This window comes from Ursus maritimus, unplaced genomic scaffold (genome assembly GCF_017311325.1).
Source record: "Ursus maritimus isolate PB19 unplaced genomic scaffold, ASM1731132v1 scaffold_11, whole genome shotgun sequence".
In the NCBI taxonomy this organism is placed as follows: domain Eukaryota; kingdom Metazoa; phylum Chordata; class Mammalia; order Carnivora; family Ursidae; genus Ursus; species Ursus maritimus.
In genome coordinates this window covers 45,872,030-45,897,615 of record NW_024423453.1, presented here as the reverse complement: position 1 = coordinate 45,897,615, position 25,586 = coordinate 45,872,030, and the positions used below count along the sequence as shown (strand labels likewise).

Genomic DNA, 25,586 nt, shown 5'->3' with positions numbered 1-25,586 from the left:
GTTATACCTTCTGGAGACTCCTTCATCTTTATAGTCCAACCATTCTATTTAATTTTGTTTCTGCCACTATATATATATTTTAGAGATTTTATTTATTTATTTGACAGAGAAAGAGGCAGCGAGAGAGGGAACACAAGCAGGGGGAGTGGGAGAGGGAGAAGCAGGCTCCCCCCTGAGCAGGGAGCCCGATGTGGGGCTCGATCCCAGAACGCTGGGATCATGACCTGAGCTGAAGGCAGACGTTGAACGACTGAGCCACCAAGGCACCCCTCTGCTACTATATTTTTAATATCTAAGACTTTTTACTGTTTGAAATCTTCCGTCTTATTTTAACATAGTCTTCTTAGTATTGTTAGTTTATGGATTGTATTATAAACCTATATATATTATATATGTATATATCTGTTTAAGGCTATTGATCATAGGGTTTCTTGAATGCTTTCTCCTATTTCCAGGGTTGCTTTTTCTCTTCTACCTTGCTTATTCTCTTTGTCCTCTTTATTTCTAGTAAGTGGCATGGCTTTCCTAATCCTTGGCTGATATTTGATGGTTAAAAGTAGAGCCCTAAAAATAGATTAGAAACTTTGTGTACAATTTCAAGGCTTATTGACCAGTGAGGTTTCCTCTAGGATAGACAGGAATCCAGTTGTTTTTATCAAGGACACTCTCTCTCCCCAAATGTCAAGTGTTTTCCCTTGAGCCACTGAGATTCCAAAGAGATGAGTCCCCTACCCCTCCACCTGTGAGGGAAACCTGGTAGGTAAAGCTGTGGAAAAGCGAGAAAAGTATTATATGGGTTTCATTGTTCAGTGCGTGAACCTTCATGGAATTCCCTTCATTTCAGTATGGCCTCCCACCCTTGACTTTGTCTGGTGTCTCTGGGTTCGAAGTTTTTTTAGAGAATTATCCTCAGTTTGTTGTTGGGTGTGGACAATTTTAGGGTCTGATTTATTCTCATATAGAATTTGAGGGGCTACTAAGGTTTAAAGGCTTCTTAAGGAAAGTTTTAACAACTCTTCATGTTGTCTGCCCATTGTACATGGCATCCTTTACAGAAACCTGATGTTTCTAACTTGTGGGTCTTTCCTGGATTCCAGAGCATGAATTCACTAGTATCTTGACTCCCCACTCTTGTATGTGGCAGACACAATCTTTATTCTTCCTCTTGTCTTCATTTTCTGCTTTATATCTTTCAATTTTTTCTTTGCATCTCAATTTTGTTGTCCTATTTCTGATTTGCCTTTTGTAATTTTATGCATTAAAAAAATCTCTATACTGAATTCTTTTAGCATTGTAACATGATTCTACATGAAGCACCAGACTTCAATAACTCCCCCCCTTTTTTTAATCTCATTTCCATTGCCTCAGATCACCTCTTATACTTAATATGAGGATAATTAAATTGGTTCCTAACTGATTTCCCTCCCTCAAGTTTTTTTTTAAACTAATAAATCCTGATAACTGTCACCAAAGAAACATCTCTAAGAGATCACTCTGATTTTTATCACTCTCCTCAGAAAACTCCAGATATTTTCAAATGTCCAGAAAAGTGAATTTCCAACCCATCCATCATATACCCAAATTTCTTCTTCTCTTCTACCATGTTTCAGTATGAATACTTTCCTCATATAGATAACTTTAATCACTGTCTTCAGAAAATGGGCACGTCTCCCCATGTTTTAGGAAAATCCTGTTCATCTAATCTTACTTATTCTTCTCATTTTCTCCAAGAAGTATTCTCTGATTCTGCCAGAAAAAAGCAAAAAAAAAAAAAATCTTTAAACCAGTTTACACTTTATTCCTTTTATTATAACATCAGCAACACTTTTAATTTTTAAAAAATATTTATTTATCTTTACTACACTCTAACTTGCACGGAAGACATATTAATCTTGACATATTTATTGTTGTGTATTCCCTTTCAAAATCCATAATATCTACTGTGTGCCAAGTCCTGTGCTAAAAGTCCTTCAGACTTTCCTTAGGTAAAGACAAAGGCAGGTAGGCAGTAGTTTCCATAAAGAGTGAAAACTGAGAATAAGATCCCAGTGGTCAGCTGGAGTTCAGAAAGGAGGCTCCAATTTCTAAGAGGATGGACAAAACCAAGCCTCCTCTCCAGCCTTATAGGAAATGAAAATAAGGCAAGGACCCATTTCTATGGTTGGTATCCACAAGTGGATGAAGAATAAGGACATTGTCTCCTTGTTAGTCAAGGGATAAGAGGTCAGCTCAGAACTAAAAGCAAGACGACTTGGTATAGAATTCACTTGAGTTACTTAATGGAGTCTTCACATCTCTTTATCTTAGACAGTGTTGGTCTGCAGCTTAAAGAGTTATTGAGCCTGAATACCAAGTGGTCTGGCATTTGCAGAAAGGGACTATTGTAAGTTAATAATACACTTAGAACTGTTGAAGACTAGGTCTCTCTAAACGTCACAGGAAGCTTTTTGACTCCAGGATGTGAATGTCACTCTCATTCCAGGAAGAATTCTATATTGTTCTCTTCATGATTTTCAGGGACAGATTCCATGTACTTAAGAAGGTTACTTTGCTTATTGTTAGTTTTTCAGTTAAATTTATATGGTAAAGAAATTCTTCTATGTCTAATCACAATAGTCTTGCTTCACTTATTCTGACTATGATTTTGCAAAATCATACCTTTTTATGAATTAAAAAACCCCACCCATCTATAAATTGTTGGAATGTAGGGATCATGGTTACTCAACTTTGCTATTCCACCATATTAGTGCATCGGAAATGCTAAGCTGAGGTATATATAGTAGGAAGGACAATATTTTCAGCATTAGAATCTATAAATTTGTGTATCAACAATTCTACCCATAACTGTGTGACTTTAGTCATTTCCCTAAACTCTTGGGGTCTCAGTTTTCTTATTTGTTAATGCAAGATAGTTTTCCTCAAAACTTAGATGACTGTGAGGATTAAATAAGAAGTATATAAAAATGCTTTGTGATTATTAAAGCACTTTAACCACAGAGCTTTCAGGTATTAACTGAAATGAACAAATGAATGAATGCCCTCTGGTTGACTCCTATGAGTTATTTTTTTCTCCTGCGGCTATACAGAAGACACTTTCCTGCTTTATTAATGATAATGTCATATGAGGTAATGATTAAAGGAGGATTGAAAGATGATCTTTCCCACAAAACTTCCAATCATCTCCCTGACAATATGCCTAAAACACTCTTATTTTCAATTTTTTTGTACTAGGTATTTGAGTCTTTAGGAGGCACCTGTTACCATTAAAAAAAAAAAGCAGCATAGGAGAGGTGACTTAATAATGCATGAACATCCCTTTACATATTTGTACAGATGAATAAATCAGTAGAGAGTAGAACTTAAAGACATGAAAGTGAAAGACCTATGCTTCTCTGGAGTAAAAATGCACTATGATTCTGGGGATAAGCAGAAAATGGGATTGTGAACACATGGATTAATCTTACTCATTATTTGCCTTGTTTCCTTCCCAACTTCAATTTTAAGGAGTACTAGGCATTCTTCTCTCTCTCTCTCTCTCTGTCCATATTTTTGTTGAACTGACTGCTGTAGGTCTATACAAAGGAGTTAAGGCTCCTTTGAAAATGTGGTAAGAATAGTTATCTACTGTCTACAAATCCTTGGCAAGCCCTCAGAAGAAAACATTTGTGGTAGATATTTTCCTAGTTTTGCCACATAATGATGTGCAATAATGATTAAACTGCCTCTTAATGAATCAAACATAAAAGCTTACCTAAATAGACAAAATCTAGATAGACATGAATAGAATGCATTATTTGATATAGTTTATTATTTATGCTATGTGATTTATTATTTATGAAAGTTATATAAAACTCCCACAATTTTCAATACTTTCTGAAAGGTAGAAACCTGAGGAATCAAATCATAGTCATTCTTGGATTCTGACTTGCTACCTTGCTCAAAATGTCAATATGAATTCAATTAAGGAAGTACGTAATATATATCCCCCAGTAGGTTGTTAGTTTTAATATACAAGTCAACTATCATTCATTAGGCACCCGTTAAATGCAAAATACTCTTCTAGGAATCATTTGTGTAACTGTGTGTATGTGCATGGGAAGGGGGTAGGAGTAAGGGAATGAATAGATTTCTTTTTAGGATATTTCTTTGAGTGCACTCACGTGCTTAACCTTCTACCGGGTACTCAGATGACCATTTCATAAAATCTCTACTCTGATGCAGCTCATGTTATAGTGGAGAGATAAACAATAAGCAAGGATAGTAAGTGTTGCATGCTAGATGGTAGAGTGCTATGAAGAAAAATAAGTCAGGCAAGGGGATAGGCAGTCCTGTCAATTCCAAATAGAGTAAACAAGGAAGTCTTCTCTAAGAAGGTGGGCATAGGATTAAAAACCTAGGCGGTAAAGGAGCCAGCTATGAGGATATCTGAAGGAAGATCATTTTAGGCATAGTAGTTAGCAAGTGCAAAGGCCCTGAGGCCAGAGGGTACCCCAGATTCAGGGTCAAGCAAAATGGTTAAGGCAACTAAAGCAGAGTTGGAGAGAAGGAGAGGAACAGTATCATATCAAAGAGGGGAAAGTAGATCAGGTAGACCACTTAAAAGAACTTTAAATTTCATTCTGGACGATATGGAAGATCATTGGAAGTTTTAAGCAGAGGAGTGACATAATATGGTTAATTTAAAAAAAAGAAAAATGAAGTAGGAGTTTGTGAATGCTTTCTTCTAACTGACTCACCTAAAAGTTTTAAAAAGACCAAGAAGAAGAAAATGTAGAAGCAGTAGGTGATTGCCTGTGTAGCTATTCATAATTCAGTCGAGAGTTGATGTTAATGCTTGATAGGGGTGAAGGTGGTAAGATATGGTCATACTTTGTAATAGATTAGGGTACCTTCTATAAAATTGTCTACTGAAAGAGNGTAGCATGTTAAAGAGGGAAATTAAAAATAAGTCCAGAATTTAAAGCCGAGCAACTGTAAGGGTGATGTTGCCGTTGACAGTAATGAAGAAGGCATGAGTGTATCAAGCTTTAGGAAAGATTAGGAGGTTCATTTTGAACATGTTGAGATGATGATTAGACTTCCAAGGGGGTTGTAGAGTAGGCAGTTGGGTACATGAACCTGGAATTGAGGAAAGAGTCTGAGCTAGAATTATTCTGGAAATACAATATTTGGGAATTACATATTTATGTAATAGTTAAGACTCCATGATATCACCACAGGAAGGAGTATACTTAGGAGAGAAAAAAGCTTAAGGTTTTGGGGTGGTGGAGAAAGCAGAAAAAGAGACTGAGATGGGGAAGTGAGTGTGGGAGGAGGAAAACCAATGTGTCATCCTGGAGGAGTTTCCATGAGGGGCAGTCATCAGCTCTGCCAAATGCTTTAGACGGCTTATGTAAGATGCAGACTGAATATTGACCTCTGCATTTAGCAATGGGAAGCTCTTTGGTAACATTTTCAAGAATAATTTTGACAGAGAGAATGAGTCTTAATGGCATGGGTTCATGAGAGAATAAGAAGAGAAGAATTAAGGAGAAAGCAACTGCGTGTTTTTATCCTGATGAAAATGATCCAGCTGAAGGAGACAAAATGATGAGGCAGGGGGAGGAGAATTGCTGAAGTCGCATCCTTCAGTCAGGGAGAGGTGACAGCATCTTCAGCACAACCTCAGGATTTAGCATTCACAAGGAGCATATACAATTCTTTCGTCAAAATAGGTGACATGGAGGGTTAGGCATGCCTACCTGAAGTTCAGTGAAAAGACTGGGGAGATGGGAGCTTGTGGAAGCTCTTTTAACTGCTTCTGTTTTCTCAGTAAAAATAGGAAGCATGGTAGCAGCTTTAGGCTCTCAAGGAGTTTAAAATATAGGAAGGAAGTGGTGCCTGGGTGGCTCAACTGGTTAAGTGTCCAACTCTTGGTTTCCACTCAGGTCATGATCTCAGGGTTGCGAAATTGAGGCCTGCATTTAACTCCATGCTCGGCAGGGAATCCGCTTGAGATTTTCTCTCCCTCTGCACTCCACACCCCCGTCCCAACCCCTCTCTCAAAAAAAAAAAAAAATAAAATAAAATAAAATAAAAAAATAAATAAATAAATAAATAAAATACAGGGAGAAAAAGAAATGTATGCGTGTGTATACACACACACATATAAAGTGACAAGAGCATACTAAATCAAGGCTGAGTATGATCAGGGCTAAAATAGATGTATCTGTTGTGTTGAACAAACAGGACTCATGGGATGTTGTCATAAAACTATATTTTTGTCTTCCTTTACATTTCATCCAGGGTTCCTGTCTTTCCACTGGGTGAAAATTAAGTCAAGTCACCATAGTTTCCCACTCATTTTCATTAATAAGAATCCTTTGATGAGTAATCAATATGCCCATTATTATTAATTAATAATGAAAACTTTAATCTTTGTTTAAAGATAAAATGACTCCACCTTACCAGTTTAGGTCTGTTATAGGTTGGCTTCCTTTAGTGAGAAAGATGCCACATTAGGCTTCTTTTCTATTTCCGATCCTTCCCCCATGACCGCCCCCCCCCATCCCCACAGTGCCATTTCAAACCTTTTCAATGTTTGACACAGGGTAGGGACAGGATGCAAGAAAGAAGAAAGAGCAGTTCTTGTTTAGTTAACATTATCATGAGCCGGCATTGTGCAGTGTGGGCCTGTGAGGTGCTTGAAGCTTCCTTTACTTCTCTTAGGGAACTTGTAGCTCTCTGATGTGTGTGATGCATTCTCTCTGGCTAACTACCAGAATCGCATATGGAAACTGGAAATCAATTGTCTTGCGGCTTCAGCTGAAGCTGAGACTAAATTAGTTCCATTACAGTGTTCTATTGCATAAATGGTAAATCAAATGTTATTGTGTTTGGAGGAGAAAGTGAGGAAGGTGATTTCTACTTAGGAACATGAGGGCAAAAGGAAGAGTCTTTGAGATGGGTGATAGGATTTAACCGTACTGATGTTCATAGCAATTGGCACTCGCACGTCGTATAGCTCTGAATAAATAACAGCTAATGGCTTCCCATGGGTTACCATGTACTCCACCATCTAATGGCACTACCTTGGGTACACGTGACTAAACCAGAGATCAAGTCTTGAAATAAAGGTGACTACTGATGAGGCTGATGTTTGTGAATTCTCCATCCAATACAAGTTCTTTTATATGGGATTCTATCACTAGTCAAACTACATTCAAAGAATTAAAAAAAGGGCTTTCAGAATGAGTCAACAGACAGTATGGAGTGAAGAAGAAATTAGACCAAAAGGTATTGATTGAGGAGAAGCCATGGGACAAAATAAGCCATGAGCAACCAGGTATCGTAAAACAGAACAGAGAGATGTTGAAATCTGCTTGTTGAAAGGAATGTGACAACAGAAGACGCAGAGTTGCTGGATCACCAGAATCATGACGCACGAGACTCTACAGCTCTATCTCCAAGGTGACTATGGGTGAATAGCTGCACAGACACCTTATCGATGGCTAATAGAAGCTCAAGTTAAACACACTGCAGCTCAAGATACCCACATAGCTAAAGTTGTGTGCACAGTCTCTCATTCTCCATCCCACACTAGGCTCCTCCATCACTCGCCCCATCCCAGGTAAAGGCACCACCAATCACCAGCTTTCTAAATCTAAACTTATGGACTTTTTTGCTCCTTTTCCTCCTATTCCATCCAACCCACCAGAGCTCACTCTGCACAAGTCTCAAATCAAGCCCCTTCTCTTCTTCTCCACTACTACCACTCATTAAACCACAATAATTTTCCACCTATAGCATTACAATAGAATTTCTGCTCCTACACCCCATCCCTCATCTCTCAATTCAATCTCCATTCAGTAGCCAAGGGATCTTTATGCAAATGTAAATTAGATCATTTTGTTTATTTTATAAGACCCTTCAAGGCTTCTAATCATTCTTAAATAAAATCCACACTCCTTGCCTACACCACAAAGCCTTGGCCCTTCGTACTCTATGACCTTTATGGCCACCACACTGGCCTACTTGTTATCTCTCTAACTTGCCAAGACTACTTCTGCCACCACGTCTTTGCATGCCCATTCCCTTTATCTGGGTTGTTCTTCCTTGTAGTTTTAGCATGGCTGGATCCATCTTGACATTTAGTTTTCAACTTTCCTTCAGTCACACCCAATCTTAAGTAACTAGCCGTTCACTGTTACATCACCCATTTTATATCTCTAGCATGCCACTGATATTCTGTGTGGGTTTGTTTGTTCACTTAATTTCTGTGTGTATGATTTGTTTATTTTTGGTTGCTAGCTAATAAAAAATGAGTTCCATGGAGGTGGCGCCTTATTTGCCCTTGTCATCACTGTATCTTTGGGAGTCAGAATCAAGATGGTCACAAGTTAACCTCTCCATAAATCTGTGATGTTCAAATGGTTCTCTCTAAACCATGTTATATATATTTTTCATGAGATCTAGTTTTGTGACACTTAAGAACATTTGTTGACGTTTTCACTTTCCATTTCCATCTATGAAAAATTTCTGGTGATTGAGGTAAGTTTGAGTATGCCCTGTTTCTTGCATCTTTAACTTTCCCCAACACTCTGTACCTTCTCTGACCAAGGAGCCTTTGCATGAACAGATTTCTCCACCCAGCTCACTGCCCTCAAGCCCCTTTGATGTGATTGACTTCAATGCATGTGTACTTTATCAGCCTAGATGTTATATTTTCCATAAATCTTTACTGAACCCTCAGTCCTGGGTTAGGTCCTGTAGTTATGAACTCCCAGATAGCCACTGTGTGTTCCCACATTGTAGCACTTGCCTCTCCATCATGAAATTCCCTGTCTTGTTTTCTTCTGTCTTCTGCCAGGTGGACTAGAATGCAAGCTGTTTTATATAATTTGCATTGCAATTTCAGTTTGTGGCACAACACCCCACGGGAAACCAGTCCAAATCAAACCATACCAAACCAAACCAAACCTCTTGGTGTCTCTAATACTTTCCTGTTAGGTGGCTAGAGGTGCTAACAGTAGTAGGTTCTTTTCTGAAGACTTAGTAAGAGCAATTAGAACCCCATGAGAAAACAAAAGGGCCCTTTGGGAGGGCTGAGGCAATAACAAAGTCATCACAATTCCATCCACATTTTCTACCACAAACTAGGGGGTCCATTTACAATTATTCAGAGAATGAATAGATTGAAATCTATCTATGGATAGCATTGGAATATATTGTGGAAGTTAGGGCGGGAAACCAATCCCTAAGAAAGCAACAGTGTGAGGAAAGATATGAAGATTTAAAATTACTGAAGGAATGTGTTACAGCATTATACGCTAGTCTCAAGTCTTCCATCCACTCCACAGATAATACAAACAAACAAAACAAAAATCCAAGGTGATGAGGCACCTGGGTGGCTCAGTTGGTTAAGCGGCTGACTTCAGCTCAGGTCATGATCTCTGGGTCCTGGAATTGAGCCCTGTGTCAGGCTCCCCTCTTAACGGGGAGTCTGCTTCCCCTCAACCTCTCCCCCTGCCCCTCCCCCTGCCCATCCTCTCTGTATCTCTCTGTCTGTCTGTCTCTCTCTCAAGTGAATAAATAAAATCTTTTTTAAGTGAATTTATTCCATTTATTTTAAAAATGTGATCACAATAGAACAGAAAAATAGAAAATATGATTGCTTGATATGTATAATTAATCTTCTCACATAGAAACTCTGGGATCAGATGACTTGCTTTGAGAATTTTACCAACAAATTAGGCAAGAAAATTGACTCTTAAAGGAATTATTTGTAAAAGAGAGAAAGTAGGAATATTTCTTAACTCACTTTATGAGGCTAGCAAAACTTTGATTCCTAAATCTGTCAAATACATTTTAATAAATGGAACAAATACAGATTAATGTCTTTTAATAGATTAAAAAAATCCTAAATAAACTTTTTCCTACACCAATCAATGATATATGAAAAGGAAAAAAAATCACTATCTGTTTGTATTTATTGCTAGAACACATAGTTTAAGACTTAAATATCTGAAAACAGAATTTACTTTATGCACCCGAATGTTCATAGCAGCATTGTCCACAATAGCTAAATTGTGGAAGGAGCCGAGATACCCTTCAACAGATGACTGGATTAAGAAGATGTGGTCCGTATATACAATGGAATATTACTCAAAAAACTTTTTAAAAAATTCAAAATGATCACTCTTATCTAACAGACAAAATGGATTATTGGTCATTGATCACTGACAAAACTATTAGATAATCTAAACCAAGTTAATGCCAATACTACTATTTTTAGTATTTACACCTCAAATTAGTAGGATTTATGCTTTATATTACTGATTGTTTCCATAGTATATAAACTGGTCCAAAATTTCTGGTTTCCATGGTTTATATCTCATCGCCCCTCATTCGCCTGGTCCCTGAAGGCTTTGAGAAGCTTCTGCTGCCAAACACATGAAACACCTCTTCCTTCCTCTGACTCTGACCTTTAGTTTAGATCTGATAACTAAATTACTTCTGCATTTTCTTCTAGAGCCAGAAGAGACCCTGCCCAGCTCTGGCTTCTTTTGCTTCCATTCTCTCCTTTCCCTGTGGAAGATGTGAAGGCCAGTCAGCCCAAAGCCCTGGTCTCTGCTGGACATACTTCCCTGGTGTCAAACTTCTCTCTCTCCACTGGGCTTTGGATTACAGCCTACACCTGGGTGGGTTTCCAATTCTTATGTTTATATCAACTAGTTGGGAAATTCTATTTCATCTTGCAAGTTACCCTGAAGCTGGGTATCATTTAAGAATGGGCTTGGTTGCGAGTCACTGAAAAGTCTCCTCACAGCAGATTAAATAGAATTTTTTTTCCCAAATAACAAGATTCCTGGAGATTGGCAGGACCTGATTTTGCTTCAGGACTCAGCATGTCAGAGCCAGTATTTCTGGGCCTTTCCATTAGAGTTGCGGAATGGCTGCCTCAGCTCTAAAATTATCAAAGGCAGAAAGAAAGACTTTGGTGTTTGCAAATAATTATTGCTTTATTTGGTTGCCCCCTGTTGTCTGTATTACTTTATAGTTTGCAAAGCTAATTATACATAAAATGTTCAAATACAAGTGGATAATTATACATTAAATCAAAGTTTTATTAGATAGCTGCTTGCATATAGATGTGTTATTTCTTTAATATAATACTATAAAATGTGCTCTCAGTTACAGGTTAGATAGCTGTTGTTTTCACTTAGTCTCTGAATCTGGATTTTTCAAACCAGCGGAAAATTGATCTTAAAAATTGCAAAGGGTAAGAGTATAATTAGCCTAAGAACAATTTGTTCTAATGACAAACTGACACCAGATAAGATATAAAACTTGAGAGACATCTTAAATCTATGTCCCTTTTGGTTAAAAAAAAAAATCTGTCCTGACACATACTCAATATTGGCACCCTCACCATTCTTTCCATTAATTTGTTTATTGGATTTATGAAGAACTTTCTCCTCTACAAACTCAATTTAATCTCATTCAGCTTTGTGGCTGTCACAGTTCATGTTTGTCCATCTAAAGGCATCAAATTTGGTCAGGCTTGATTTGGTAAGAACGTAATTCTCTGTTTTCCCTTCTCACACAAACATCAGTAACTGAAAGATAATGAAGAGTTAATGTACTTCCAAGTGATTCTGAACTCATATTGCAACATCTCTACATTCTAACTGATTAATTGTTCCAAACAGCAAGGTTTCCACGTGGATTTGGATTGTGAATTTACAGTATTTACACCTCTGATTTGCATTTTCTTCTTTTTGTTTTCTATTAAATCTGCTTATAATAGCAAATGTCATTGCTCCATATACATGCTAACAAAAATCTGCAAAGGCAAAATGCCAGATTTACTAATTGGTGGTTCACTTTCTCTATGTAGTTAAATACACACACACACACACGCACTTTATATTCTCTGAAGAGAAGGGATGATATTTGATTTGGTGGTCTAAATAGATGAACTTGAGGCAGCCCAATCCTAGCTCTTTATGGCTTAAACGAATGGTGCAGGGACTCCAGAAGTTTCCAGTAAATAATAGAAGGATTTGATGTGCGAGAGAGTCCATGCAAAAGCAGAGGCCTGACTGGGAACGAGGACATGGTGATGCTTGGGACCTTTATGATAGAAGGAAGTAGCAGGATCCATGGGCTCTAACAATAGGTCCCACCAGGTCATTCTCAAGTTGGAAAGGACCCAAACCTTCAGAAGTCACAGGTTTGGGTCATATATGCTACTCTGCAGCAGAGACCAGATAGGCTTGAAAACTGTGGGTTTCTGGTTCCCGTAGGGCGGCTTCTCAGTAAACACATCAGAGTTTATGAAATGGGGCCTTTTCATTAGTGGAGAAATGGCAGTGGTATTGAGAACAGCAAGAAACAAAATACTTGTCCTAAGAAACAAAATACTTAGATTCTATTTTTCAAATGAGGCTCTAAACTCTTAGTTATTTGGGGACACTCAATTTCTGGGAGCAAATGACATGGTACTAAGTGAGAAATGGTCCTGCTCTATCATGTAAACATCAAGTCACCTGAATTTAGAAAGATCAGTACAATTACAGAAGCATAATAACCTATCAAGTCATTGTGCTAGGCCCTGCCTAGCCTTCTCACGTGCATCTTCCCAAACATGCTGCTACAGATAAGGGCATGGAGATGAAAATCTATATTGTTTATTATAGAGCACTGATTTTTACAGATGAAAGTTTATATTGCTTATAATAGGGTAATGATTTATGTTACATATTGTTAAAGTGTCAATTCCAGGGTCCTTTTTCCTAGTCTAGAGAAATGTTTTGGAAACGAACACTTAAATATAGAACAATGAAACATAAATTAAGTGACGCGGTTGGTGACAGTTCGCTAATTTGCTTTTCTCTTTGTCTTAGTATTTTTGCTACTTGTCATGGATGCTCAGAGGGCAGAAAAGGGAAAGCACTATGTTCGCTGTTAGTGGATTTAAGTAGTAAGATTTGAGAGTTGCTAATTAGGGTGATCATATAATTTTTTGCACAAATCAATTCACTTTGAGAACCAAAAGTGGTGTTATTAAAAATCACACCATGCAAGAGGCTTAGTATGAGTTTTTGTTCAGTAAAATGGGGTGTATTTTTACCGTTTGGTCCTCTGGTTACTGTTATGGAAATAATCAGAACACAAATATAAGTTTCTTATAGAGGGGTGAGTCATGGTCTTTAAATTTTTACTCAGGGCACTGCATTCTCAGACTTTGTTCAAGGTAATGTCTAGATTTAATAGGTCAATTGAAATTTTTGTGACGAAGAATTTGAAATTACTACAAGGAACATTATAACTAATTATGATTTCAATTACCCACAGTTCACAAGTCCTCCTTCACTAAATAAAATTATGTTGACAGAGAGGGATGAGGAGACGGAGGAAAGAAGGAAGAAAAATGGAAAGTAGTAAAGAATAAGGCATGCAATAAAAGAATCTAGGTACTTTTAGATGATTCAGATAAACAGCATAAAAATTTTGGCTAAATATAAAGACCATGTATTCTCACGGGGAGACTAAACCACTGTGATAACTCAGCAGGAATATTCCTTGTCTCTTAGAGAAGCGTAAAATGGTGTCTTTTGCTTTTTGGATGGTGGGAGCCTCCAAATATTTAGTTCTAAACCACTAGAGGGCAGTGGAGTACTGGGTAGAAAACAGTCCTTAACAAAGACCATTCTCTCACCCACTCCCCCCCACCCAAATAACTCATACACCATTAAAATAAGGAAGGAAAGATAGAAAGCATAGGGAGAATCTGATAGAAGAAAATATGTTATAATGGAAAGACATTTCATGTAAGTATTGAAGGGAGGGGAAAAAGGAAGGATTATTTCAACATATCCTGAAAAGATTAAAACAGACATTCTCACATCTTTAGAGAATGAATCATAGGGACTGTAAGAATTTATTCAAATTGAGAACTATAAGGGTCTTTTTTTCATTGTTTGAGCAAAGCCCAATTATACAAAATGGATTTTTGAAAGTCTAAGAAAAATGTTGGAAACATATAATGAAATGGGTTGTAATCGCAGGTGTGCAACCACATACATAGCTCCTATATTTTGAACTCCTTCCTCCGGTGCTTTTTGTTAATAATGAAAGTCTAGATATGGGTCGTACATAGTTGAAACACTTTTTTTTTTTTTTAATTTTTGCCTTTCCCCCCTGATGAATAGCTCAAAAACCTAATTATTTTACTCTAGATTGAGCAGGTCACCCATAGCAACTGAGTTTCTCTCGTTTCCAGTGATTTAAATTCACCACATAAAATAAGATGGGATTATATATCTTAATAAAAATGGTTAATTTCCCTTTTTCTTTTTGTTTTCAAGGTAAAGTCATTTTTGTGACTGATATGTTCTACTGTATCATCCTTAAGATTCAGAAATTTCTCAGTTTCTAAATGTATTTTTAGAATCAAGGCATCTGTTTTTTAGTACGGCATATGTTTGAGAGAACTCTAAAGATGGCATTTTGTTAGGGTTTAGAAAGGAATCTGGTGAAAAGACTTGCACTGTTAGGAAGAAATTGCTGTTCCCATCTTTAGGATTTAAATTGTTTATATGTTTGCACTTTTTATTCAACCATTACTTAAAAATTAAGAGGCTGCTGAGCACTCTTAAAAAAAGTGTTAATAGATTTTTCAGTCTGTTTCAAATTCAGGAAGAAACAAGAATAGGAGGGAATTTAACTGTATGTATTCCTTGTTTTAAACAGTAGCTATATTCTTCAAAAGTTGTCTGTCAATTGATTTTTTTAAATGGAATCGTATTTTTTATTGACTCATATAAAAATTTCAGAGATGCCTTATCTCTATTATTTGTCAGTGATTTGTCTTAAACTTCTAAAATGGCAACTTTTCCTGAAAAAAAGAAGGAAGAATTTCAAGTCTATTGGACAAAACAGAAGCACTTGACATCCAGTTATTTGCTGAGATTGCCTCTCCAAAGAATTTGGAATATGTAAACACTTGATACGACAAATTAATTGGAATAGACAAAAGAAATTTAATAGTTCAGTCCCATATATATTTAGATAAAATTCCCTCTCATTTACAGCTTCTACAATTTTCAAATGGCACTCTAATATTTTTTTGAAAAATGAAACTAAAATTGTATGAATTTAAAATTCTAGCATGGTAGCTCATGTATACAATATTCAGAGCAAAGCTGTCAAGTATTGAATGAAGTCACTGCAGTAGGAAAGCTGAACAGATTAGGATTCAGAAGCTTTCTTGCTCCCTTAACATAGGTGGCCTCAAAGATGGAATGCGTGTGTGTGTGCGTTGGAGGTGGGGTTCCCTACAAAATTAACTCAAAGAAAAGTAAGTAATACTGTGTTTATTCATGTGATAAGTCATCAGTTAGGTATTCTACCGCCACGCTCATATTATTTCTATAAGAAAAAATCGTATCAACGAGCTACAGCATCGTATTTATACAATTCAAGGAGTTGTAGTTTTGCTTCTTCTTTTTCTTTCTTTCTTTTTTTTTTTTTTAAGATTTTATATATTTATTTGACAGAGAGAGACAGCGAGAGAGGGAACACAAGTAAGGGAAGTGTGAGAGGGAGAAGCAGGCTTCCCGCTGAGCAGGGAGCCTGATGCCTGGCTCGATCCCAGCACCCTGGGATCATGACCTGAGATGAAGGCAGACGCTTAACAGCAGAGCCACCCAGGGGCCCCTATGTTTCTTCTTTGTTCAGAGGAAGTACATGTTCATTGGGAACATGCAATACATATAAGCTAAGAGAAAGGGCAAGTCAGTAGAAATAATCGTTACATCTATTGAAGTAGGAGTTGTTCTTTAAGAGTTGAGTTCTTTAACAGCTTCCTAAGGTACTGCTATTACCCTCATTGTACAAATAAGAAAACTGAGGGACAAAGAGATCGATTCAATTATCTAAGATAACAGAGCTGATTGAGCCCGAGGTCAAAACTGGAACCTGTGACCCCAGGCTTATGCTCCTCATCACGATACCACTCTGACTCTCCTTACCTTATTCAAGACCAGAAGGGGTGATATTAACATGCAAGTTCATGCCAACCTCCTGCCCGTATTTTAACTGGTATTAGATTGAATTAATAGTTTAGTGCTTGTATTTCTTTTTTGTTGAATCTAAATAAAAAATTCTGAGGTTTCTCACATCGATCCATGTTGAGAAGGACCCGATACTGTCTGGCATTTTGACCAGATAGATCACAAACATACTTTTTATTATAGTTTTAAAAATGAAGGAGAGCTTTTTAGCTTTTATTGACTGAAAAATCTTGAAGAAAAATGCCTTTATTTGTGTGCAACCATTAATCAAAAAGGAAGGTAAAGCTAGACCTCTTTTGATTATTTAAGTCACTGGCTGTCTTATGATAACATGATAGTGGACTTTTTCATTGCTTAATTGAATTTTGTGGATCTCAGAGGTCAACGTGATGAAACCACTCATTGAGAAACTTCTTTGAACAATGCAAAGTATTATTTGGTATCGTTGTTTGGTATAGTTATTTAGAATAGTTATATAAAAAGAAAGTTGGTATAGTTATTTGTTAGCCTATATTGTTTTTATGCAAGTCAAATTTCTGCAGTAATTGTCAATTTACTTTGGTTTTATGTTGATTAATTGGATGAAAAATAGGAATAATGGAAGCAATTGTGGGTCAATAAATAAAGCTGTGAATAAGATTTATTTTTTCTTATTCCGTGCTATGAATATTTTACATAAAATTAACTATTTGGAAGGCATTTTTTTCTAACCAGTTATTTTTATTTCTCAAAAACCTAGATTTTTTTTTTTTCCTGATAGGAAGTTTAGAGACATATGTGCATTACAACCATAGAAGCGATGTAACTCTGCAAGTTGCTTTCCACCCCTGCTCTCTGTCCTGACCTTCTGGATCTTACTTAACATGTGTGTTGATCTTTTTTTTTTTCCTTCTTCTTTTTCTTCTTCTTTTTTTTCCCTGACAGGTATCTTTGTCAGGCTTTGGACATATAGTCAGGGTACAAACAATGATAAGTACAATACTTACTACTTACCCCACTCACTGGTTTTTTTAATGCTCTAACTTAAAGCTCTAATTTAAGCTCTCTCCTTGGGGCTTAAAGATTAGGGAAGACATAAACCTTGAGGTGATACAAAAGCATATTTTGTATATTTTCTTTATCCCTTAGAGCCTCTTGATTTCTTAGGCCCTGATGGAGTCACAGTTATAAAATCTGATTACTTCCCAAATAATTTAATCATCCATTCACAGTTATGAAATCTAATTATTTCCTAAGATAGTTTAATATTTGCAATGGAAAGAGTAGGAACAAATGAGTCTCCAAGTGTCTATTTGGAAAAATAAGATCTTAACTCCCATGTTGTGACTCACCTTCCCCTTCTAAACTTGGAGCCTCCGGGTGTGATCTTAGGAAGGTTTTTTATTGTCACTCATGTGCTTCCGTGAATCTGAGTTCCAGGCAATGTGTGTCACTGATGCCTCAGTGGTGTGTGATGTGTGTTGTTTGCAAGCTCTCCAGTGACATCTCTCGAACCACGTACACCACCATCCTGTCCTGTTTAATCGACTTCTTTTCCAGGTGCTGAGACCAACCTTTTGAGAAAGCTTGATTCCATGAAATCCCCCCAGTGGAATCAGCTGCCACGGGACCATCTTCATGGCACCAACATTTACCTAAGTAATAGTCTTCTCCCATTTCCCCATAACTTAATTATCAGTATTTAAAAGTGATGGGAAAGCAACTTGCAGGTGCTGTGATAGAGAAGCCCTGGAGGACTGGGGCTGGAAAAGTAACCTGGGAAAGTCTCTATGAGGGTTTAGTAAGTATTCCCAACCTCAAGATCTGGTTAATGTATATGTTTCTATTGTATTATTATTTGGTTGCATAAGAGCATTCAGTAAGTTAAACAATGTTATGAGAGTAGCAGGATATAAATAAAAGTAGCAGAAACTGCTAGCTATCAAACTAGTAATATAGATATAAATGAATATGAGGTTTGAGACTATATAAAGAAACATAATTTGTAAACTTGTCTCTACTTCAGTGTAGATAATCCCAATTTATATGACCAGCAGGAGCCTGGTATTAAAACCCAACAAATCCTGCATCTAGAGTATTTACTCATAGTAAATCTTCTAGGGTTTCACTGATCTATATAAAGAGAAAGGAATTGAAGTAAACTATGAAATGGAGGAAAGGGGATTTGTGCAAATTCATTCCAAATACCAAAACATATGCCTGGAACAATGCTAAGATTTCAGATGAATAACATATATTGAATGTGCTTTAGGATCATTAGGCAGAAAAGAGCATTGGATCACTGTTGCTACACTACAGTGACTTACCAGCCTTCTTTATGCTCAATTAGAAGTTTCGAGAGCACAGAAGTTCTCAGATCTCCCACAGAGGCTGAAAAGGAGAGCAAAGAACACAGAGTCAAACGTCTACCATGTTTGGCTAAGTCATTAATTTTAACTGCATTGCAATCTGAGGTCTGTTATAAAAAGACTGAAGAAGTCAGAGAGAAGCAGTAAAGTAGTATGAACTAGTTAGAAAGTAGGATTTCTGTGATACACAGTGGGCTAACTGGGATGAATATAGTTTAATAAATCTTGGCTGCTTCTCAGAGAAAAAAGCAGAAACATTTTTTGGCAATGTTATATATGATGAACGTTATTGGATAATAAAATAACGAACCTCCTAGGGATTTAACAAGATGCATACCTCAATTATGTTGTAATGTAAAAAAGAAGTAATTTCCAATGATGGAATTAAGGCTCAAAGACTTTATTAATCATTGGGAAATATAATTATATCTACAAGATAGTATCTTCATTCAAAAGAAAAAACTTTCTGATTTGCTTTGTGGAAAGTCTGTAAAAGTAGAGGGAAAAAAAGCATGCTATCAATCCATTTCACATTCATTTACATTTGTCCTTCCGTTCTCTGACCCCCAGGTAATGGCTTTTATCTCTTTTTTACCGGTGTGTTCAAAGATCCTACTGATATCTGGAAAATAACCTATTTACAAACATGATTTTTAAAATGGCAATCCACTAAACCACATCATCTTACAAATGGTTAAAAAAATGAAGGACTAATCTTACTATTAATTACGTAAAAATGGGTAAAAAAAATAGCTTATTATACCAATCTGATTGAAAGGAAAAAAAAACAAAACATTGTCCAGGAGAGAGGCCTCATCCGAAGAACTGACCGAGGAAGGAACTGCTGCAGACTTCACTTTTATGGTTATTGATGGGATTCAGTTTCTGGAGGATAGTGAACCTGAGGGCTTGAATTCCCTATGGCTGTTAGCTGGAGACCACCTTCAGTTCCTTGACTAAGTGGACCTCTCCAACACAGCAACTTATAAGTAACCAAAAAGAGAGAGAAAGCCTGCCAGCAAGGCAGAAGTCATTATCTTATGTGACTTAATCACAGACATGATATCCTGCCATCTTTGCCATATTCGGTTGGTAACAGGTCCCACTGAGTGGAGGATATCACACAAGGACATAAATACCAGGGGTAAGGGGCATCATTGGAGGCCATCCTGGAAGCTATATTCGTCAAGTGCCTTTCCCGCATTCACCACTTCTCTGCTTCTGATTTCATGCTGGATCCTTATGAGAAAAGACTAAAAATCCAAAAAACTGGCCACATAATTTCTATTAAGAAATGAATAATTCTATTTTTGTCTCTTTTTAAAAATGTATAATGCCTCATTCTACAGAAAAAATATGAGGCTACTGATGGTACATTCAGTGAACAACACTACAGGAAATATAAAGTGGAGTAGATTGTCAAGATGACATAGAAGAAAAATGAAATGCATTTTTATTCGATACGTAAGGTTTCATACAGGTGTTATTGCTGCCCTGAGAATTTGGCTTTGATTATCTAGGAAGTTTTAAAGCAGTAAGAAAAAAATGACTGTTTACATAGTTCTCCATGTCCTTGAATAAAATGTGTATCATTTTTCAAGGGAAACAAAGTCTTTCCTAGTATTTATTCTAAAATAATGTGTTTTTGTTTAGTTTGGTTTTTAATGGAATTATGTAAAGTAAACCTGGAGAAATCATCTACATTTTTTCAACAAATGAAGATACCAATTCTGATCAACTATATTTGGCATTTTTTTCCTGATGAAATCCAGGGCCTACTTTAAACCACACCTTACTGGGAAGTAATTCCAGAAAGGCCAATATAATAGGGTCCAGTTAAGCAAGTTTCTCATGGCTCAGTTTGAGCCTTGAAAATAATTGTGTCTAAGTAGATTTTAATTCTAAAAAACTCCCAATACATGTTATTTTTGTTAGCTGGGTTTGGATAACATTTCAGCAATGGACAGTTGGGTGTTTTGTTCTTTAACATAGGCTTGGTGTGCCAGTCTCCAGGGTGACAGTTATGGGTGAATTCATTTGTTTTAAGGATCACGTGAAGGTGGCAAAGTTGATCTTCTTTGAGAAAATAAAAAAAATAAAAGTATACCTTAATTTGTTTTCCCTAATAGGAGATTCCTGGAAAAAACAATGGATACACTAAATCAATTAATCCATGGTGGTAACTTTTTTGGTATGATAACACATGACTGGGATCTGTTATTTTGTGAAGAGATGACCAATCAGGTGCTTTTCAAGCCATAAAGCCTTTTCGTGAAGGCTTATCTGCTCACAAAGTTTTTTTGCTTAAAGACAATTGACAGAATCAACTACTTTCTAATCTATTATATTTGTGACTATAGGGGAAACAGAGGGAGCAGAAAAAGAAATAAAGCAGTATTTGCTTCTTAGACACTAAAAATATTGGTAGTAACAGTATAGGAGAAAGGTTATATAGCAGTTAATATTTGAGTCTGCATTTGAAAAGTGAAATAAATTTCAATATAATTGAGAAGTATTTTTGTCTTTAATTTAGATTCTTCTGGTTAATATTTACTCAAGGCAGAAAGACCAAAATAATGTGGTCTTGTAAAAGAGTTGTAGATAGAGTGACATTATGTGTCTTTTTTATTATTAATTAAGGGGAAAATAAAATTAGTAACTGGATTTTCAAAAAGACTGAAATGTGCATGTAGTATTTTTATATTTATTTTTAATTTAAGTAGAAAATGGATGGACTATACTAGTTTATTTATTGACCAATTGGTGGAATTCATATATTTCTTTTTGTTTTTGAACATATTATCAGCATCATGAATTATACCAACAAATATTTGCTGAGTGCTTTCTATGTGAAGATAACTAAAACAGGTCCCCTAATCAATTATTAGTTCAACAAACAGAATTCTAGTTAGACAATCAGGCTATTAATATATTGTATATATTTATTATATATTATATTCAATATACAAGCATAATATATATTAGTAAGTAATAAATGTTAAATGAGTTATGATATAAGTGCTATCAAATGTGTTGATGAAAACGGAATGGGAGTCAAAGTCACTGTGGACTGAAGTGGCCAGGGTCTCATTGTTTCTCTGAAAAGCTACCTAGACACAATGCATACCATAAATAGGCCATTAAAATCACATGGAAAATAGGAAGATAGGAAGAAAACAGAATCCATAAATCCTGTTTCCCTACCTGTTCTCTATAGCCAAAAATTATGGAATATCATTGGAGTGAAAGCTTTTGTTATCTGAATAGCATAAATATGATGTGCTTTAAAAATGGTCTTCTCATCACTAAGAGCCACTTCTAATACTTAAAGTATCTTTTGGTAAGGAGAAACACATTACTGCTGTAGAAACAACAGGTGTTCTCTTTCACTATGAATCAAGACTGCACAAAGTGAAACTGAGAGTATAGCAGGGCTGAAGAAGGGGACCATCATTTATAGCTTAGTTATATTTTTGCTACACTGTTTAGATTTTGGAATAAAGATATATGATTAAAGAAATGTGCTGAGCAGCAGTTCTTAATGACAGAATGGGAATTGATTTCGTGCCTACTCTTCAGTCAGGTGATAACAGGGGTCAATATTTCTCGATTTTGAGAAGCTTTTGTACGGCCTGGGAACCCAAATACAAAACAGAGGGAGATATAAACACACTTTCGGGGATGGTCAAATGGGGATATTTCTAGTAGATTATAATGAATACCACAAGGGCACGGTTGATTTTTCAAAAGCAAGGCACGGGAAGACTTTCAGGAAAGCCTCCAAAATGGGCTCTTTGCTACAAAATCATCTAAAAATCTATCAACTGCTTATTGTGTTCATCGTGTTGGCAAAAAGGATTCTATTCTCATATTCTTAATAAAATGAATTGAATATTTGCATAGTACTTTACCATAAAACTTTAACATTTTATCTTACTTGATTGTCATAAGAATCCTACAAAGTAGGTGTCCTTTCTTTGATCATTATTATCAGTTTAAAATGAAATAAACAAGTAATGAAAGCAAAAGTTGAATGAGTTCTTTGAAAGTGCTTTTTTTCTTTTGGAAGAGTGATAGGTTTTGCTTTATCTTCTTTTTTCTGGAAGGAAATCTGCTTACTTTTGTTATTTCAGGGTGGTTGTGCTGGTTAGAAATTATTGTTTGCTTAGTTTGCCCAAGGTACACTTTTCTTTCCCACCCAACTTTTGGCTCATCAGGGCATGTCAGGTTGATTCTACTTGACTGAAAGGTGTTGATGAGCGAGACTTCAATCGCCTCATTTAGTTTCCCAGTGAAAGGTTTGCTTGGGAGGTAAGTAGCCACTGTCAGCCCCCCGTCAGCGTGAGAGAGAATAAAACGTTCCAGCTGTTTACCCACTGCCATTCTGGACCCAACAGGAAGAATAAAAATAAATGTTCTCATTTTAAATTGCCTCAGGAAAAAGCCCAGAGCATTATTAACCTGGTATTATATTTTCATGCAGTCACTACTATTAAAACCTCAGGTCCCTGCAAAACATGATTCAGGAGCTCATGTTAGTTTCTCCTAGTTCCAAATATAGTTCCAAAAGTTCCAAAGTATAAAACTTCAAGATTGGCTCAATATTCTTTAATAAATTGGACACTGCTATTGATGTCATAAAGAGATGAAAATGATCTATGAGAAAATAGCAAAATCATTTAAAATGTGAGACCTGTTTAAGCAACAATTAAAAGCAAAATATATTTTATTCAACTTCATAGGCAGTGTGAATCTCTTTACCTTGTAGATAAAGAGAGAAATGATGATTATTTGGAATTATTGTTAAAAGGTATGTGTGATGGCAGTGGGAAGAAAATAAACAGAAGACTGAGGCATGTCAGGTTCATGCTGGAATATTTTGAATGCCCACTAAATAATTCAATGGACTTACGAAATTATGGGTAGCATGTGTGACTTTAAGGAGAATAAATATTTCATGTGGGGTGAAGTAAAATATCCATAAGCAGTAAGTCATACCCTCTTTCCAACAAATCTCACACTTCTTGATCCCAATTGTTTTATTAGTACAGATGAAACTATATACTTGGTTTTGGAATTCTGAATAATTTTTCAATTGTGTCTTTTCTGTCTTAGAGGAGGACTGTCCCCCTCCATCTGAATTTATGTTCTGGTTTTGAGTAGGCAAAACTCTTCCATGTTGCCAATTAAGTTTTGAGATTGTCATGGATATAGTTTTCAGTCATTCAAGAAAATACTTAATTTGCTTATTCGTGGTTGAACCCATTTTGCTTTCAAATGAGATCCTGTGTTGTTTACTGCTCTTACTGGATCCATGACACTTTTTTTTCCTATCAGGCTTTCTTTGGATATACTTAGGAAGTGGAATTTAATATTTTTAAATTCAAATGGCAGATTCTGACACTTAGCTCACATTGTGTTGGGAAAGTAATGAGGGCAAACAGCTATTCTAGCTCTTGCTCCCATAGCAGAAGGTAAAGGGGAGAGAAAAGGACCTGTACGTACAGAGCTCCATCTTACTTCTGCCTAGATGTTAGTAAATATTCATGCTCTTTGTTGCTGAATATGGACACCGTATAGAAGTTATTAGTGAGATATAATTAAATGACACTGTATACTGATCAAAAGGATTAATCCAGATTTAGGGCTGAATGGTTAGAAATTACATACCAAATCAAAGGAAGAATGTCTTACCCAGAACTTTAAAATTGCACCAAAAATCAGTGGTAGGGGCGCCTGGGTGGCTCAGTTGTTAAGCGTCTGCCTTGGCTCAGGGCATGATCCTGGCATTCTGGGATCGAGCCCCACATCAGGCTCCTCTGCTGGGAGCCTGCTTCTTCCTCTCCCACACCCCCTGCTTGTGTTCCCTCTCTCGCTGGCTGTCTCTCTCTCTGTCAAATAAATAAAATCTTTAAAAAAAAATTAGTGATAAACTTATGGTGCAAGTCAGGAAGAGAGAGAAGCTGGTGAATGATTTTTGATAATTATCCCAAAGGGTGATAGAATTTGGCCTATGGAGCTCAATTTAAAAATAACTAATTTAGTTGCTAAGCTGAAGTTGTCTGCTTATTAGCCCTTAACTTTGATAATGCATCAATGAGTGACTGCCAAGGTTCTAGTCCTCAGACCCTCCATACCTGAAATTCCCCTTTCCATGCTCGCCTCCATGCTATTCTCTGGAAGGGTAGTGTTGCCAGTGGAAGAGATCTGGAAGATAGAATAGTGAAGTGTGGTTTCAGAACTTGTTATAAGCTGCCAAGTCTGTGCCCTGAGTGAAGGCCAAGCTTTCCATAGATGAAAGGAAATTCAGTATTGGCTCTCATCCTACTTCCCCTAAGGAGAAAACTGCCAATTGAGCTGTTTTGGTTTAAAACGGGTGTCAGACTAATTTTATCTTTCTTCTTTTCCTTCTTCTTCCTTTTTTTTTCCTTAGTTGTGCTACTTCTTTGTCCAGCTCAGCAATCTCATGTTCCTATTTCTGCATAAGACTGCAGTTTAGAGTGAGGAAATGATGGTCTTATCAAAACAAAACATTCATTTGGCAATATGGGAAAAGTCATTCTAATCTAGCTGTCCTCCAATATCTCTTGTTGACTTCCAAAGAAACGAAATTGTAGCAGAACATTTGGCTTTTAAGAATAAAGACTTTCCAACCTGTCTTGCTACTTAGGTGAGGATTGATGATGGGGTTATAATGAAAGTGATCTGAGGTAGCTTCTAGGAGCTTCCCCTCAAAAACTGCCTGGAGGGGGGCGCCTGGGTAGCTCAGGTGGTGAAGCATCTGCCGTCGGCTTAGGTCAAGATCTCAGGGTCCTGAGATTGAGCCCGGTGTCTGGTTCCCTGCTCAGCAGGGTGTCTGCTTCCTTCTCTCTCCCCCTCTCACTTGCTCTCTCTCAAGTAAAAATAAATAAAATTAAAAAAAGAAAAAAAAGAAAAAAAAGAAACACCTGGAAGGCACTCTTTGCTTCTTGTCTCCTCTTGTTCTATTCTGTGATTTGGAAAGTGGAATTTTGGGGTAGGCTGCCCCAAAATATGCCATTTTGGCATGTGGATTATTTTAAGCTGAAGACTATTGGGGCCCAGGAGACTCAGGAAGAGTTTTTATCTCCCCCTTAACTGCCTAAAATAATTTAGATTGGGGGTCTATACCAAGAAGAGATCTATTACCATAGTAACTTTT

General features: G+C 36.7%; 1 long non-coding RNA gene across 1 annotated transcript in view; it reads right to left on the bottom strand.

The window, feature by feature from the left end:
- The window catches only part of LOC103658058, a 52,560-nt gene extending 27,932 nt beyond the window's left edge, over nucleotides 1-24,628 (bottom strand). Inside the window, exons 1-2 of the long non-coding RNA XR_567036.1 lie at nucleotides 24,544-24,628; nucleotides 18,365-18,428 (exon numbers count right to left, since the gene is read on the bottom strand). This is a non-coding gene — a long non-coding RNA (uncharacterized LOC103658058). The remainder of the gene's footprint in view (nucleotides 1-18,364; nucleotides 18,429-24,543) is intronic.
- Nucleotides 24,629-25,586: the final 958 nt, after the last annotated feature.